Genomic DNA, 16,865 nt, shown 5'->3' on the forward strand with positions numbered 1-16,865 from the left:
CCTCAGGACTGGCAAAAATTATATATATATATATATATATATATATATATATATATATGCAAAGTCTCATGATAGGGCATGAGGTAGTGAAGGCTAGACTGAAACTTGTGGTTCTCCCATCTCCATTTTCCAAGTTCTGGGATTGTAGACATGAACTACCATGTTAGGCTTTCACTTAGTATATTTTGGGTGGCATCTTCTGATGTTCTTCATTTCATATATCATCTCATAAGGAACAATTTTTTTTTTGCAAAACATTCACTTCTATGTGAAGAAATACTTGGAGTGTTAGACTTGGGTGAATATATTCTGGGAGGAAAACATGCCTCCTCTCCCCACCAAGATGTTGAAGGTGTGAGTGAGTAGGGTTCCTCAACCTTGAGTACTCAGAGCTACGCGTAAACAAGGACGAAACATCAATGCTCATATGAATTCTGGATTCTAAGCTTATCCTAGAGCTGAGATAAAGTCAACACTACTAGGTAAAGCTATTGATTTGAAGAATTATGAGAAATGAGTTGGATTTAGCCCCTCAGGACTCTGCCAACCAACTCTCAGTAATCTATCATAAGAAAGTGGACAGAGAGCTCGGGCCATGGTGTAGAATGCCAGTGGACACCCTTCCTGCCACCTGCCAGCTCTTTTTATAGAACAGGGTATTCTTCTCAATACTTCATATCTAGAAGAAACCTTTATAGCAATTGCTGGGGGCCGAATGCAGGGTCAGGCTGGCCCATGAATCTGCATCACTGAGTAGGATAACCACACAAACAAATGAACTGTCGTGTATGAACACCATGCCTAACTTTGAGCTGTATTATTGGTATTGTGAATCACTTTCTTCTGAGAGGCAAAGCAACACTCAAGAGGCAAGGGGCAAGAGACAAGGCAAGGCGCAAGACTTGCGTTCTTGCTTTATCACTCTCTGCTGAGACCTATAGTGAGAATAAACACGTGGACCTCCCTGTCCTGCTCACCTTTGTGCTGACAGGCTCCGGGACCTGATATTAGCTGGAGGGACTTTCTCAGTAAAGGAGCTCCTGCCTTGACAGAGCTCCCTGACGTGTCTGATTGTCCTCCGGTGGGGGAGGGCTGGGTGTGGGTGGTCAGTCAGCCCTCTCCTTTCTCGGCTCTTCCTGGTCAGGACTAAAAACCCCAACAGCAATAATTTAGGACAGAGCCTTCAGCAAGGATTTTATTTTTAATGCCATTATTCTGTCAATATTCAATGAGAATATGCTGGGTATGGATTGAATATTTATAGGCTCATACAGTGAAGCCCTGAAGGAAAGTGGATTCTGATTCAGAGTGGAAAAAAATACTATTCAAAAACAAAAGCAAGGGCTGGGAGTTTGGCCTAGTGGTAGAATGCTTGTCTAGCATGCACAAAGAACCAGGTTCGATTCCTCAGTACCACATGCATAGAAAAAAAAGGCCAGAAGTGGTGCTGAGGCTCAAGTGGTAGAGCTCTAGCCTTGAGAAAGTCCAAGGACAGTGCTCAGGCCCTGAGCTCAAGCCCAGGACTGGCAAAAAAAAAAAAAAAAAAAAAGAACAACCAGAAGCAGAGTTAAACTGCTATAAAGTATAAATTAATAAAATGTATAACAAAGTGGTAGTCATCACAAGTGGATATTTTTTCCATGAGAAAACATTAATTGACTGGTGAAGAGCAAAGGACGAAGACAAATTCAGGAAAGGGAAATGGTAACTATCTCAGCTTTTCTGGAGGGTGATTCTGTTCTTCGGGATCTGGTGAATGGGTTGGCACTGACAAAAGGTTTTGTTAAGACAATATCCTTAATCCCTTTCTCTAGAGTAAGGTAATTGTGAGTAAATTCACTCTCTCCAACCCACATATCTTTAAAGAAACCAGGTCTCTGGAGCAGGATAAATGTTGCAATGTGCTTTGGTCGAGTGAGTCAGCTGACAACCATTATTTTCTATGGAACTGTTTGGTTCACACTGAATCACATAGCCTCACTTCCTTTTTTCCAGGAATAGCTGATCTCCCGTTAACCTTCTCTTGGTCTGTTAGATATTTATTATTTAAAAAAAAACCTTAAATTCTCCCTCTATTTCCCCACTAATTTTTATTTCTGATCCAATGTTTAGCTTAATATAGCTTTTCTGGCTTAATCCCATCTCCACAAATATGTTTGGTCAGAACAACTTTTTTCCTTTTAATTTCCTCTCTAGTCTTTTATAAACCTAAGTTTCTAATTTGCTATATGTCTATGCCAGAGATTACCTTAATGAAATTTATCAATGTGAGATTTTAAACTGAATTCTGCAGTTCTAACCCCCCCTAGCCCGGAAGGCCCGGATTGTACATGTGTGTGGGTCACATTCAGGGAAGTGCCATGCCTAAATCCTATGTGATTTTCACTTGGTTCCTGGCTCTGCCTTTGCCTGCTGTAGAACATATTCATGCCGTGGGGTGGTCCAGAAGGAGAGACCGGCCTAGATGGAGTTTGTTAACCCACACTCCCATAGTATTGAAGCTAATGTAAACGAATACAAAAACAGACTCTTGATTGGATTAGTTCTATCTAACCTCTAATTCATATCTTTGGGAATTACATTAATTAATTGTATTAATGCCAGAGAATTGGGAACATAGTTCTCACCTTCATTGACTTTCAAAGCTTTAAAGGTGTTACTCTGATGACATCTACCCACCAAATGTGAGGAGATAGTAGCTGGTCATTTCAAATATAATTAAAATCCTCCTGTAGACCCAGGCAAGGGTCTACAGCAACAACTCAGTTGGTGCTGGGGGGCCTAGTTTGGGGTGGAGAATGGGAGGGCTCCTTGGTTTCTTTTCACGTGTCTTCTCCTCCTCTCCTCTCCTTACCTCTTTTTATTTTCTATTTGCTGGTATATTTTACCCAGTACCTTTATTACTGTGCTGATTTAAAAAAATATATCTGCACCATCAAACATTCTTCACCTTCGTCCAACCTCCCCTCCCCACCCCCCATCTGAGGTATTTCCAGATACCAAAGGAACAGCCTGTACTCACAGCCCCTTTGTATCCTGGACTTCCCAGAGGTCTGCACATGCACTTGTGTCACTGAGTATGGTCAAAGATGAAGTGTTAAGATTATGGGGATTTATATTAGGTTACCCATTCAGAGACATCATGTGAGGTGGGGGGGTGGCTAATGTTCCTTGGCACATATTCCTCATGTGCCTTTCTGCAACCTGTGTGATTTTGAGAGCAATGGCTGAGTAGTTCTGTTCTAGTTGGGTGGCAGAGAATGGCAATATGTGAGGAGACACCTGTCTTTACTTCTTTTCAAATGGTGCCAAAGATCAGGATCAGAGAAAAAGTTAAGTCCTGCTTGGCTAGTGCTCTTACTGTTGACCTGGCAATGCATGTTGAAATGATTGCTGCAAAGACTACTTAAAGGACTCGGTGCATAGGAGGTCCCAGGGAGCTAGTGTTTGCCTCCACAGTGCTGCTCAGGCCTGGAGAACAAAATGATGCTTTCACATACTTTCTAGCCGCAGTACTCTGATCCCAGAAAACCCTGCTGCTGTGAATTGAGCAGAAAACCCTGCAGTCATCTGCTGTCTGTCCTGATGGAGATCCTGGCTGCACTTAGAAGGTTAGAAGGGTGAAATCTGATGAGAGCTATTTGTGTGTCCTGATCTAATCATCGTGGCTGCCAGCCAGTTGGTTTATGCCTCATATTCTGTGGATGGGCAGACAGTACAAGTTTCATCAGGCTGAACATGGCTCCATTACAGAGCGTTCCTTGGTTAGTCAAGGAAATGTCACACTAAAGATGACAGGCCTTCTCAAATAATGAAAATAAAACTCCCTTAATCATTATTTTTTATGTCTAAATTAGAACTCACAATTGCCAGTCAACACTGCTGGGTTTAATTTACCAATTTGTCTTAAAATCCTGGAACAGAGGAGTTTACAAGAGATTCTTTGTTGATATTTCAGCAGAGCCTGGAATGACTAGACTGAGAAAAAGTGAGACCCTGCACTGAATATCCTACCAGGTCTATGGAGGTCCTCAAGGACGAGGATACTCTGCAAGGCTGTCACAGAAAATGACAGCATGCTATTGGTAGTGATTACCAGATCACTGCAAACAAAGACCTACTGAGGTGGAGCCTAAAAGATGGGAAATGAACAGAAGAGGCTCCCAAACTCTGCTTAATAGCAGAGTTTAGGAAATCTAATGGAGACAGTTGGGCTCTCCTAGAATTCCAGGTGGGGCTCTGACTCTCAGCAAGGAGATAGAAAGCACCAGGCAGGGTCCCAGTGTTAGACACTGATGGGGGCACCAGGAAGGCTATCCCAAAAGAGAGCCTTCCCTCAGTCTGAGTGAGAGAGTCTTATCCTATCCACTTGATTTATCAGAATGGAATACCAATCCAGTATTAAACTTGTCACCGCATTTGAGCCTGGAGCTTCTTTAATCCTTCCTTCAGCACCCACGGGAAGCCCTGCTGGCCTGAACTTGTATGTGAAGTCAAATGGATGGTGTGTCCAGAGAAAGACAAGGAGGCAGGTCAGAAAGGGACTAAGGAAGCTGGAACCTTACCCCTGGCTGATAATTCTTGGTCTGAAAGGGGTGTTAAGAATTCAACATTAGTACCCTGGGCCTTGTACATATGCTTATCCCATTTGGGGAAGGGGAGGGGAATCAAACTGGTGAGACTGTTTTAGATTTGGATGAGAAAAGAGTTCTGGAGATAGATAACTGTAAAGATAGCACAACAATGTGAATATACTTAGTGCTACTGAACTATGCATTAAAAAGTCTATGTTAAATGTATTTTACTACAATAAGAGTATTATGTGCAGGCTAGCCAAAGTCAATGAGTGTGAAGACAGGGAAGATGGGAGCTCATGGGCAATAGAAAGAGCACCAGGTAGCCCAGCCAGGAAAGCTCAGGTCCCAGCTCTCTTACAGCATATGGGAAAATTGTAAAATCTTCCTGAACCTTTTTGGTTTTTTCCTCTCAGTTGAAGGTAGTAACTCTGGCCCTACTACCTGCTTTACAAGGGCTGAGTCAACCAATGAAGGACTATGGTAAACTTAAAACATTTTATGTAAACGGCAGGCTTTACTTCTTGAAAGAATGGGAGAGCCTGTTGTCAGTCCATTTTTCATTTGGCCTGGGTGACAGGAAGAGACCAGCACTTTCTTAAGTTAGTATCTAGCAGGTAACTGGCTATCCAAGAGGATAGGAAAGGTTAGGAATAAAATGAGGTAGGAAGCAGCCATTTATATCCATGATTCATCTAAACTCAATCTGAATTATTCTTTTTTGGGGGGGAGGGTTGTGGGGCTTGAACTAGGCCTGGGCACTGTCCCTGAGCTCTTCAGCTCAAGGCTACCACCCTACCCTGGGCCTGGGTATTGTCCCTGAGCTCTTCGGCTCAAGGCTACCACCCTACCCTTGAGCCAAGCCCCACTTTCCGTTTTTTAGAGGTTAATTGGAGATAAGAGTCTCAGGTCCTTTTGTGTCAGGGCTGGCTCTGAACCTTGATCCTCAGATCTCAGCCTCCTGAGTAGCTAAGATTACAAGCATGAGCCACTGCACCTGGCTGAATTATTCTACTGTGTTGATATATCGTTATGATTTTTACAGTCCTCTGAGCAAGGCTCAGACACCTCATGACTTTGGTGAAGCGGTTGGCAGTCTAGATGAGTGTCTCTGAATTGTCTACTAATAATGGAGCAGTTAATTAGCATCCATAAAAGCCAGTAAGGGTGCCTGTTGGATAAATGTGACCTATGTCTAGTACAGGGTTTAGGCAAATAATGATTGGCTCCAGGTGAAATTCCAAAGTTTCAGCTTTAGAAACCAAGTGTTTGTTTCTATGATAACTCATGATTTGCTAGCATGAGATTTGACACATGGGATTGAAACATGTTTCATCATAATATCCCTCTGGTTTTATTGTCTCCTGCCTAGATTACTGTTTTCAGAGATGTTATCTTATTGAGGTTTGGTTAACAGGTTCTGAGAATATTGGATAGCTTTATAATATTTCTACGGAGTTTTCTTGTCGCTTCTTAGTAATGACACTTGGCTTTTTTTATTCTTGGTTTTAGGAAAGGAGTCTTACTGAACAGAGGCTTAATGGTTTAACTAAAGCTTCAGTCTCAGATATGTTTCTCCTTCCAATAAGCTAGAGAGGCAAGCTGGCTATGATGCCTTTCTACTGCTATGTCCAAAAAGTATTATCCTCAAGATTTTATTTTTTGTGAATTCCGTGTGAATTTGGCTATTGTGCTCACCAGTGATTTTTATCTCTGTAACAAACACCTGAGTAAACCAATGTAAAGGAGGAGGAAAGATTGATTTGGGCTCACTGTTTCAACAGTTTGAGTCCATGATCAGCTGACTTCCTTGCTCCTGGGCTTGTAGTAAGGCAGAGAATTATGGTAGGACAGTGGTGAAGAGCTTCTTGCTTCAGGAAGCGAGGGAGACAGAAAGAAGAAAGAGAAGCTGGAAACAAGACACACTCTTTAAAAGCGTGCCTCTGGCAACCCCTATTCTTCATCCACACCCACCTTCCATAGCTGCATCCCAATAGTCCACTCCATCTTGATTCCATTAACCCATATATTAGATCAGAACCCTCAAGATTCAGTCACCTCCTAGCAGCTTCAACAACTGGGGACCAGGTCTTCAACAGATGAGCTTCAAGATGAGGAGAATCCAGATCCAAATTACAAAAGCCATATAACATAACTATTTACACACACACACACACACACACACACACACACACACACACACACTGGTGGCTCTTCTTTCCACTAGCCTTGATTTCACATTCTTCCTCGCTTGATACTAATTGGATTTGGCTGTCGTATGCTCTTAATTTTTATTTGTGACAAAACAACATAACGAAGCACTTAACATTTTAACCGTATATAATGGCATTAGGTATATTCATACACACATTTTTAGGTAGCCTTTCTATTCATTATGTCATTCTGTACATGCTCAATTTCCCATCTCAACTAGAATGGAGGAAGGAACTAGGATTACTGAATTCTGTTGATCTCCATGTTTGGCTACTCAGTGGACTACCTGGTACTACCTTTATGGACCTTGACGTATCTTCCTGGGGTTAGAGATTCCTCAACCCACAGTGACCAGCCCAGTCCATCATCATTTGAGCTCACATGTAGCCTTTTGTGAGAGGAAGACTCCCCTCCCCTCCATTATCATAGCACTTACCTTTTCAAGACACTGAAAATATGAACTTGTGCTGATTTAAACTGACTTCCTCTTCAAATATCCAGTGGGAGAAAGATCAGGGTTGAGAGAGTATTAGGATGAAGAGACATGGTAGAGAGAAATAGGAAAGAGAAAGAGGAGCACAGAGGGAAAAGTAGAAATGAAGACAAAAAGGGAAAGGAGGCCCAGGGGCAAAGGGGATGATAGAGAAATGAGAATGTGATAAGGAACACGCAGTGTTCTTTCCTGTGTGTTTCCTAAAGGAGAAACTTCATGTTCCTTATTCATCAGCTCCTAGCAACAACTTGTCCTTGGGTCATAATTATGTGTGTTTTTGGCAGCTGGTGGGGGGCCCATCTCTGGCACTCCCTTCACTTGTCAGACACTCCCTAAGTGTGGCACTCCCTTCACTTGTCAGACACTCCCTAAGTCCAGCTCAGGCTTTGGGAGCCAGATTCAAGGTGGCCAGAGGGAAGCTGACTTTCAGGGGATGTATTGCCTGGGAAAGCAATGGGCTGTTTCTCCTTCTAGATTCTGGATGCTGATTTGAAGGCAAGGGAGCTGTGTCCACGTGTATTTTTTTCCCAGCTGGGGTAGGAACATCCTGGGCCCAGCTCCCAATCATAACAGGGAGCTTTAGTGACAAACAGCCCAATGTTTATAATGAAAGGGTTCTGACAGAGTTTGGGAATGTTCTTGAAGATGGGCAAAAGCAATCTACCTGGCTGACCGGCACTCAAACAATCTGACCTATAGGTTTTGTTCTAGCAACCAGAATTAATGTGAGGCCTCTGAATTATGAGCCTAATAAATTCCCGTCAGTTCTCTTTCAATGGCAATTTTAGCAGTGTTTATTGCTTCTTAGAAGCTTCTAGCATCCCATTCTATTTATAAAATGCTTTTAGAATCAGGACTCGAAGACTAAAAGACACCCATAGAAAGGCTGTAAAGAAAAAGAGCTCTTTTTAATTCCAGTTCCAAAACTCAATTGTTTGTGACCTTGAGTAAACCACTTCCCTTCCCTGTGTCTGAGTTGCCTCCCTCATAAAAGAAAGGGCTTGAACTGACTGTGCAGTTACCTTGGTTTCCTCCTTTCTGTATATTTCACAGTGAGAAGCCAAGACTCTGAGTAAAATTTGTGGAACTAACTAATCAGCTCCAGGCCCACCTGCACCCCTCCACCCGCTGCAGTTCCCCTCTCCTCCCTCTGGACTTTCCCACATGCAGCCTGTCCCTCCATCTCTGGTCTCTATCTCTATGATTTGTGAGAGCTTCTATAGAGAATTTCACTGGGATAGGGATTCTTGCTCACTAGAAAATGAACCAAGTTGCTAGTGTTTAAGGTCATTTTTTTGGTCTGCCTACGGAAGGACTAATGTCTCCATCAGAGTATACTCTACCTCAGACAAGTGAGGGGAAAGATTTTCCAGTTTGAATATAAACACTTTTCAAACTGAATAAGGTTCTTTACAGAGTCATTCCCTGGGGTAAGAGCGTCTGAGACTTCCTTTCCCGTGCACACCTAGAGGCACTTTTGCTCTGAACTTTGTACAGTTTTGTGTTGCCTTAATCTTTCCATATTGACTCAGGACCTCAAACTTGCTAGGCCAGGATTTCAGCCACTCTCTCAGTTCTTTTTTTTTCATATATTTTTATTGTAATTAATAGAAGGGTTACATTATACTCACCAGATAGAAGGTGCATTACTTCACATACATTGATACCCTCACTCTCTCAGTTCTTTAGCTTTCAGTTTGTTTTACAGGTAGGGACTCTTACTTTTGCCTATGCCAGTCTAGACAGTGATCTTTCTACTTCCACCTCAGTAGTAGCTGCCATGACAACATGTGCCCTCCCATGTCCTGCTAATTTTTGCTTCAGCTAGTCTTAGATAGCTTTCTTATCTCAGATTATAGGCATATGGTAACACAAGCCTAAATCTTACCACATGCTTAAATATTTTAATCCAATATGTATCATTTTTGAATACACAAACGTTTAAGCATTAATAACTCATAGACTTTTAAATTCTTAGGCATTTAACCCCTTTTACTTGGTTGTAAAGAGCAAAAGTAAGAAAATACTCTTTTGTTCCAAGGAAGTTTTTTCCCCTCTTCCCCACAAGTGCTATAGTTCATTTTCAACATGGTAAGTAGCCCTACTGAATTAGTTCACCCTTTATCCCACTATTTCTGTGCTCCCCTGACCCTCCCTCAAAGATAAACTTACATATAAGGCAAAAAGTACAAAAATAAAAATGAGCAACAAAAGGAGAAAAGTAAAATAACAAAAACCTCTTCTTTCCATTCACTGAAGTTCATTTTGATTAACATCATTTTCTATGATCATATGCACCTAGCTATTGAGCCCTCGTTATCCTCTCCTAAGAATATACTTCTTGGGTCTCACTGTGTGAATGCTAAGCCCTGTTTAACTTATCATGTCCAAGTGTAATTATTTTTGCCATTCCTGGGCTTGCACTCAGGGCCTGTGTCCCATCCGGCGGGACGTCAACTAGGGCCAAGAACCTAGAGGGAGGAATGAAAGGGACAGGAGACACGAAGAAGGCAGCAAGACAAGCATTCTGATCAAGCTGCGAATTTTATTTTTCACACAGGGGCTTATATGCCTCTTCAGGAGAGGCAAGAGGAGGTTGGGGTACTGCTCAGGGTAGGAGGTCAGGTGGTAGGATGTTTACATATCAATACAAGCAGGCAAGAGTTGCTTAGTGACCTTAGGGCAAGGAACTATGCAGGCACATTCTTATGCTAAGAATTCAGGGAAGGGGAGAATGTCTCCCCTTCCCTGAACACTATCTTTGGGTTTTCTCAAGGCTAGAGCTCTACCACTTGAGCCACAGCACCACTTCTGGATTTTTTTTATATATATGATACTGTGGAATCAAACCAGGGTCTTTATGCATACTAGGCAAACATTCTGCTACTAGGCCAAACTCCTGGCTCCCAAGATAATTTTTTTTGTCTTTTATCATCCATTGTGTTTACTTAATAGATTAATAAGCACATTCTAATTACTACAAATGAGGGAAACCATGCAACATATGTTTCCTTGGTTCTGGCTTATTTTGCTTAGTATAATTTTTCCAAGTCTTTCCATTTTCTTAAATTCTGATGGAATCATAGAACTCTATTGTGTATTTTCTTTATCCATTTGTTTGCTGAGGGGCATCTGGGTTGATTCTGTATCTTGGGTATGGTAAACAATGCTGAAATGAACATGGTTGTGCTTGAAGCTTTAGTGTGGCCTGATTTTTGATCAGTTGGATAAATGCCTAGGAGTAAAATTGCTGGGTCATAGGAAAGCTCTAGGTTTAGTCTTTTGAGGAACCTCTATATTGCTTTTCAAAGTGGTAGAACAACACCAACAGAATAATAGAGTTGCTTTTGAGCCACATCCCCATCAGTCTCTGCTATTGGTAGTTTTCTTTTTTTTTTAATATTTTTTATTGTAATTAATAAAAGGGTTACATGATACTTGCCAGATAGAAGGTGCATTAATTCACATACATTGATACCCTTTCACATGTCTTGGTACCCATTACCCTCCTCCCACCCCCCCCATCTTGTTTTCCTCGCTTCCCTATCCAATTTCAAATAACCAAATACAAATATATCCCATATATCAGATAACAAAGTGAGATACTGTAACAATATGAGATAACCAAGGGACATCAAAAGAGATGAGAGATAACATAGTACTTTAAGAACAACAATCATTTCATTATATGGCTTTTGTTTCTATATCCTAGAGGTCCTTTCAATTAGTGTCATATTATATGGCCTTATGTATTAAGGTTTTGCTCTATTGCAAATCTCTGCTAGGAGAGCCCAAGGTTTCTACTGATTATGACAAATGAGGGAAACCATTGAGCCTAAGCTCCTTTGAGTCTGGCTTACTTCACTTAATATGAGTTTTTCTAAGTCGTTCTTTCTGACAGCAGCATAGAATTCCATTGTGTACAAATACCACATCTTGTTGATCCGTTCATCAACTGAGGGACATCTAGGTTGGTTCCATATCTTTGCTATGGTGAATAGTGCTGCAATGAACATTGTTGTGCTAGTGGATTTAGTATGTCCTAGTTTCTGGATGGTTGGGTAAATGCCAAGTAGTGGAATTGCTGGATCATAGGGGAGCTCTACGTTTAGCCTTTTGAGGCACTGCTATACTGCATTCCATAGTGGTTGAACAAGTTTGCACTCCCACCAACAGTGTAGTAGTTTTCTTGATAACGGATATTCTAACTGCGGTGAGGTGGAATCTCAATGTTGGTTTGATAGAGAAGGCGAAGATTTCCTAATGTGTCTATTGGTCATTATTACTTCTTCTTCTGATAAGTCTCTCTGTAATTCTTTAACCCATTTATTGAGTACTTTATGTACTCAATAAGTACTCTTTAAGTACGTATTTGAAGGAGTTATCATTTAATAAATCACTTTATGAATACAATTCTTCTCGATCAGTGTCACCAACAATGAATTTTGAAGACTGAGAGGCAGTTGAGCTATCGCCTTGTGAAACGTCTTTAGCTTTATATAAAAGAGTTCATTGCTGTGAATTTTGTTATTGTTGGTTGGTCTTGGAGCTTGAACTCTGGGCCTTATCTCTGTCCCTGACCTCTTTAGCTCAAGACTAGAGCTCTACCACTTTGAGCCACAGCACTACTTCCTGTTTTCCAGTGGTTAGTTGGAAATAAGAGTCTCATGGACATGCATGTCTGGCTGGCATTAAACACTGATCCTCCAATCTCAGCCTCTTGAGTAACTAGCATTACAGGTGTGAGACATCAGAACCTGGAGTTATGAAATCTTTCAGCAAAAGTTCTATTGCAACTCTTTCTCATGTGATAGTTTCTTTTCTGGTTACTGCCTCAAGACCTCTGAGCTATCTTTGTTTTCACAGATGACCCAAAGGCCTTTGAAAGTTTTCAATTTAATTTAGTATCCAAGAGCTATCTGTACTCAAGAGTTCTATTTGTACTTCCAACTCTTGATCAAGTGTCTGTGAAGAATGACCCAGAACTTCATGAATTCTGACTTGACATGCTACTCTGGAGCCTGTTCCCTGGTCCTTGAATTCTGGAGTTTATTTTGAGCCTGACCTCCAGGTGAGCTAATGATTGCTTCTCAGAGAACTTAACTGAGTTATGAACCATTAAACTGATGGCTAATGAAAGCAGAATGTTCACACATCATCAAAAGTTAATAAACAGAAAAAGTATACCATCTTATTGCTATTCAAATAATTATATATTTGAATGAGCACATGTTTAACCTTCCAGATTAAAGTCTTCCTCCCTTCCTCCCTTCCTTCCTTCCTCCCTTCCTTCCTTCCTTCCTTCCTTCCTTCCTTCCTTCCTTCCTTCCTTCCTTCCTTCGTGTCTCAAGTGTCTCTTTCTTTCTCCTTTCTGTACTGGGGCTTGAACTCAGTGCCTCCAGCAGCTCTTACTTAGCTTTTTGAGCTCAAGGCTAGTAAGTCTGGCTTTCTGATGGTTAGTTGGAGATAGCAGTCTCTTAGATTTGTCTGCTCAGGCTAAATTTGAACTTCAATCCTCAGATCTCAGCCTATCAAATAGCCAGGATTACCATTGTGACTCACTGGCACCAAGTTACAGGATGTATTTTTAAAGAAAATAACACAATTACTAAGAAATTGCTCACATACTTCTGCTATGGGTTAATTGTAACAAAATTCTCAGAATACTTTTAGAAATTGATTTTAGAAAATATACTAAATACACATAATGACTTAGCTACATGCTGATTGACTCCAGTCTAATTTGAAGACAATGAAGAGCTGGCTATGACTCATATATCCAACAAAAGGAATATGAAAAATTATCGTATACCCATAAATGAAGTGAAATAAATAAATAAATAAAGTCCATGATTAAAGTCAATGTTTCAGGGCATTCTTTCTCCAACTATATTTCATAATCACATGTAGGAAAGATAGATTCTAACTTCCGTCCCACCCAAACCTTATAATGACAGGAAAATTAAATAATAAGCCAATATATTGACTTACTGTTTTTGCATTACTCCAATGTGTCAATATATAATCAACTCATTTCTCAATTTTTAGTCTTCTAGACATTTCTGGGAGTCTTTAACATACTGGCATTAGTTTGGGGCAGAATCTTTCTGTTTCCTGGATCTTTTCCCATCTTTCTCTTGTCTTAAACATAAATTCTCTGGATGTTTAATATTCAGAATTATTTTAGGTTAGTATTTGTTCACTGATAGAAAAGTGTTTCAAAGTGCTAGATTCCTTTTCCTTATGCCTTCATGGCCTGCAGAAATGCTCTTAAAAATGTTCTTTTTAAAATCTATGACAGCCAAGGCAACTTTGCACATCTTATAGTCACTTCTCTTATACAATGGCCAGAGGAGTCTTCATGAAGCATAGTTCTCATCATTTTGTTTTCCTCCCCAGAAACTGTTCATGCTTCCTGATTGCTTACAGGAATAAGCTCAATTCCTTATCTGTTCTTTTACTGAATCATCTAATTGTGTCTCAAGTTCCCTTTCCTCCCTTATCTCAAACTATTCTCTTAAAAAGCCCAACTTGGTTAAATTAATCCTCCTGGTGCTTCCCAAAAATTTATTTATTTTTTTAAGCTAAAACAATATTCTCAGCAAGTTTTCTACCTCTATTTTTAAATTCTTTCTCCATTTTTTGTCTGTCATTTCCGAATCTCATCAAAATCCTTGTCATTTTGCTGGATGATGCTTTATAATATCTTCTCTGGCCTGCGGCCTGAAGTTCAGGTTCTTAAAGTGTGATCATTTGTCTTACCCGAATGATATTTAACATTGCGTATTTTTTCCTTTTGTTCCTTTTTTGATGATACAGAGATTTGAACTCAGGGCTCTGTGCTTGTGAAGCAGGTACTCTACCCCTTGAACCAGTGGTTCTTTTTGGCTTGAGCTGGCCTGGAATTCTCATCCTCCTGATCTCAACCTCTTTCATGTCTGAAATCACAGGTTCACATCACCATGCCCTGCTATGAGATTTCAAGCTTTTTGCCTGGACTGGCCTTAACTACAACCCTCCTGATCACTGATTCCAGGTAGCTAGCGAGCTATTAGGAGAACCTTGAATGTCTCCATGCCAAGTCTCCGATTGATTAATGATATCTGAATAAAAAGAACCCGTATCTGTCAGCCTAACTACATACAATACTCATCAGATTTTCTGCTAAGTGGCTTTTATAGCACATATTATTGAGCCTGATTTTTTTTTTCTTTTTTGCCAGTCCTGGACTTAAGCTCAGGGCCTGAGGACTGCCCCTGGATTTTTCTCAAGGCTAGAACTCTACCACTTGAGCCTCAGCACCACTTCTGGCTTTTTCTAAGTATGTGGTACCAAGGAATCGAACCCGGGTCTTCGTGCATGCTAGGCAAGCACTCTACCACTAGGCCAAACTCCCGGCCCCTGAGCCTGATTTTTGAAGAGAGATATATAGCGGGGCTGAACAATGTGGTATAAGAGAAATGAATGTCTGGGAATGTCTCTCCATAGTCCAATAGCCTCGTCAAGGTTTAAAAGCTCAGCTTGTGCTTTAGGGTAACGCTCCTGAGTTTATACTGGATCAAACCTTGGTGTGGCAATTTTGCTCCTCAAATACTGTTGGGGACTGACTGTGGGGTCAGTGACCGTGACTGTGGGGTCAGTGACCTTGGACCTGCACAATTGAGTACACAAGGAAGTAGCTCTTATCATGATTTTGGGCTGTGTCAATCACTTCTCTTTTAACGTGTTTGGGACTTGATAGCTTCTCATTCAACCTATTTGAGACTTGATACTGTTTGTACTGAATGTAGCCCCTGGCAGTTCCCTAGTTTAAAGAAGTGTATTTAAGGTCAGAACTTGAAATAAACTGGGCTACAGTCTTGGGCTACAGTCTTCTTAAGCTGTGGCTCCTGATTTGGGCTGTAACCCTCCCAAACCCCATCTGTTTGCCTCTCTTCTGTTTTTTCCTAGTCCCAATTTGCTGGTGGCTGGCTTTGGCAAAATACCATGTACAACGTCACTTCAAACCAGCAGGTGGTGTTGATTCTCTGCAGATTGTGTGTGTGCGCACATGTGTATGAGATGTTCTCCATTTTCATTAGTTTTACTCTTGCAAAGGCTAGACCTAGAAAAACAATTTAAATAAATCTTTTACACTAGAAGAAATAGGATATTTACTGCAAATTACTTGGTGGACAAGGCATTTCAAAGGGGCAAATTGTTTGATTTCTGTTGTCATTTCTGCATTGTCATAAAAGACAATGTAATCAGATAATAGACTATAATCAAGGACCAAACGAATTTGAGCAGGCAATTATTCCTGCCTTCTTCCTCTTCTTCTTCTTCCTCCTCCTTCTCCTCCTCCTCCTCCTCCTCCTCCTCCTCCTCCTCCTCCTCCTCCTCCTCCTCCTCTTCTTCTTCTCCTCCACCTCCTCCTCTTCCTCCTCTTCCTCCCCCCTCTTCTTCTTCTTCCCACACACAACACTCTTGTAGACTAGGGTTCTTGTAAAGGTCATTTATGAAGTCCAAGACAGAGGTAGCTGGCTTTTGTACCATCCTCTCAGTCTTTCCCCCTAATATGCATGCCACTAGCCATGATATGAAAAGAGACAAGATTAGTCTAAATTTGAGAATATTTAAGTCACAAAGTAGGGGGGGTTATGGACTACTGTATGTGGTGAGTAGTTGTATAAAAAAGACTTTGTAAAATTATTTTGTCTCATTCATTTTATAGTTATATTCGCCAGATAGTAGGTGCATTATTTCTCACACATTGATACCCCTTCTCATGTTTTTGTCCCTATTTCCCTCCTCCCACCCCTTCCCAATCATCTTGTTTCCCCCCTTCCTTTTCCTATTTCAAATAAACAAATTATATATATATATATATATATATAAAATATGCCAGGTAACAAAGTCAGATACAGTAACAATAGGAGATTAACCAAAGGGCAATAAAAGAGAAATTACATAGTACATTAAGAACAACAATCACACAAGATAAAGCTCTTGTTTCCATATCCTAGATATCCTTTCATTTAGTCTCATCCTATATGACCTTATGTACCTAGGTTTTGAGCTATTGTAATCCTTTGCTAGGAAAGTCGAGGTGTGCACTAATTATTACAAATGAGGGAAACCATTGAGCCTATGTTCCTTTGGGTCTAGTTTACTTCACTTAATGTGATTTTTCTAAGTCTTTCCATTTCCTTACAAATGGGGCAATGTCATTCTTTCTGACAGCAGCATAGAATTCCATTGTGTATAAATACCACATCTTCTTGATCCAGTCATCTACTGAAGGGTATCTTGGTTGGTTCCATATCTTTGCTATGGTAAATAGTGCTGCAATGAACATCGTTGTGCTAGTGGTTTTAGTATGTTCTTGTTTCTGGAGGTTTGGGTAAATGCCAAGGAGTGGAATTTCTGGGTCATAGGGGAACTTGTCTCATTCATTTTAGTAACATCTGATTCATGGTAAGCCCTCAGAAATTATTTTCTTGATAGTCCAAGCATGTAGAAAGTAAAAATGGAGAAGAAACATGAGGGAAGGAAGAGAGGAAAGGAAAGAAGGGAGAAAAGATGGAGGAGAAAATAAGGAATGG

Source organism: Megascapheus bottae, chromosome 8 (assembly GCF_031878675.1).
Source record: "Megascapheus bottae isolate mThoBot1 chromosome 8, mThoBot2.hap1, whole genome shotgun sequence".
Lineage (NCBI taxonomy): Eukaryota > Metazoa > Chordata > Mammalia > Rodentia > Geomyidae > Megascapheus > Megascapheus bottae.